At 48.1% G+C, this 2,427-nt stretch overlaps 1 protein-coding gene across 1 annotated transcript in view; it reads right to left on the bottom strand.

Moving 5' to 3' along the window:
* GRSF1 (G-rich RNA sequence binding factor 1) overlaps window positions 1-2,427 on the bottom strand; it is a 36,602-nt gene that overhangs the window by 19,009 nt on the left and 15,166 nt on the right. The window lies entirely within an intron of this gene.

Below are 2,427 nucleotides of genomic sequence, written 5' to 3'. Positions count from 1 at the left end.
CTCGTCACAGCGTGTCAGGGGCTGGAAGGGACCTCTGGAGATCATCAAGTCCAACCCCCCTGCCAGAGCAAGACCAAAAAAACCCTATCACTCAGATCACTCAGAAAGGCATCCAGACAGGTCTTGAGAGTCTCCAGAGAAGGAGACTCCACACCCTCTCTGGGCAGCCTGTCCCAGGGCTCTGTCACCCTCACAGTGAAGAAGTTCTTCCTCATGTTGAGGTGGAACTTCCTGGGCTCCAGTTTGAATCCATTGCCCCTCGTCCTGTCACAGGGCACAAGTGACAGGAGCTTGTCCTGCCTTCTTGATGCCCTCATATACTGATAGGACATTAATTAGATCCCCCTTCAGTCTTCTCCTCTCTAGACTGAACAGCCCCAGGTCTCTCAGCATTTCCTCATCAGACAGATGTTCCAGTCCCTTCTTCACCCTTGTAGCCTGGTTTGGACTCTCTCCAGTAGATCCCTGTGCCTCTGGAACTGGGGAGCCCAGAACTGGACACAACGCTCCAGATGTGGTCTCAATAGAGCCGAGTAGAGAGGGAGTAGAGGATGATTAAGGGACTTGAACATCTCTCCTATGAAGAAAGGCTGAGAGACCTGGGGCTGTTTAGTCTTGAGAAGGCTGAAAGATTGATGATCTTATTGATGTTGATAAATATCTGAGAAGTGTGTGTCAAGAAGAAAGGGCCATCTCTTTTCAGTGATGCACTGTGATAAGACAAGGAACAGTGGGTGTAAGCTAGGACATAGGAAGTTCTACCTGAACATGAGGAGAAACTTCTTTATTGTGAGCGTGATGGAGCACTGGAAGAGACTGCCCAGAGAGGTTGTGGAGTCTCCTTCTCTGGAGACTTTCAGCACCTGCCTGGATGTGTCCCTGCTGCAGCAAGGGGTTTGAACTGCAGATCATGATCTCCAGAGGTCCCTTCCAAGCCCTCATTGCCACCTCATCTCATTGCCACCTTTTGCTTTTATAAACTCCTTCATGCAACAAACTTTCATATGACAGACTTACCTTGATAATAGCACAGTCTCTTGACACTAACTCTGTCAAACCCTTTTGAACTTCCAAGTTAAATCACATATTTTCAAAGGAATGTTGACCTCAGTGCTCAAGTGGTTCCCTTTCCGATTTTTCATAATCTACGAGTTGTGTTTCTCTTCAAAACCTTCTCTAAACAAGGAAGCACATTTTATAGGAGCAAAACATTAAGATCACTATAGGAATTCCTCTTGAGTACTTATCTTTATCTGGACTGCCTTTCATGCTTTAAGTATAACTGAATAAGCAGATCCCTGGATCTTACAGGCCAAGGGAATGTTACGTGCATTCCTCTGTTGTGAACCAAGCAGGGTGCAAGGAGGAGTTTAAGAGATGCACATCTTCCACCTATTTTACCTCAAATATATTTGAAGTACAATACTTTCCAAGAACAGTAAAAAAAAAAATAATAATATGTATATGTGTGTGTAAGGCCACAGAAGGTGAAAGAAGGGACTGGGAGAATGAATTACCCCCACCGTAGGTGTAGAGCAGGTTCGTGACCATCTAAAGAACCTGCAGGTACATAAATCTATGGGACCTGATGGGATTCACCCTCAGGTCTAGAGGGAGCTGGTAGATGAAATTGCTAAGCATCTGTCCATCATATTTGAGAGGTCATGGCAGTCTGGTGAGGTTCCCACTGATTGGAAGAAAGGGAACATAGCCCCTACTTTTAAAAAGGGGAAAAAGGAAGACCCAGGGAACTACAGGCCGGTCAGTCTTACCTCTGTGCCTGGCCAGCTCATGGAGCAGATCCTCCTGGACAGTCTGCTAAGGCACATGGAAAATAAAGAGGTGATTGGTGACAGCCAACATGGCTTCACTAGGGGCAAGTCATGCCTGACCCATCTGCTGGCCTTCTGCAACAAGGCTGCAGAGATGGTGGCAGAGCAGCTGACGTCATCTGCCTGGATTTGTGTGAGGGGTTTGACACTGTCCCACATGACATCCTGGTCTCCAAACTGACAAGGCATGGATTTGAGAGATGGACCACTTGGTGGATAAGAGATTGGCTGGATGGTCCCACCCAGAGTGTTGTGGTCAATGGCTCAATGTCCAAATGGAGGCAGGTGATGAGTGGTGTCCCTCAGGGGTCAGTACTGGGACCAGTGCTGTTTAACATCTTTGTTGGAGACATGGACAGTGGGATTGAGTGTATCCTCAGCAAGTTTGCTGACAAAACCAAGCCGTGAGGTGTGGTTGACACCCAAGAGGGAAGGAACACCATCCAGAGGCACCTTGACAGGCTGGAGAAGTGGGCCAGTGCCAACCTCATGAAGCTCAACAAGGCCAAGTGCAGGGTCCTGCACCTGGGTTGGTGCAACCCCAGGCACAAATGCAGGCTGAGGGGAGAATGGCTGGAGAGCATCCCTGAGGAGA

The sequence above is a fragment of the Chaetura pelagica genome, unplaced genomic scaffold (genome assembly GCF_000747805.2).
Source record: "Chaetura pelagica isolate M959 unplaced genomic scaffold, ChaPel_1.0 scaffold272, whole genome shotgun sequence".
In the NCBI taxonomy this organism is placed as follows: domain Eukaryota; kingdom Metazoa; phylum Chordata; class Aves; order Apodiformes; family Apodidae; genus Chaetura; species Chaetura pelagica.
This window is presented reverse-complemented; position numbering and strand designations above follow the sequence as displayed.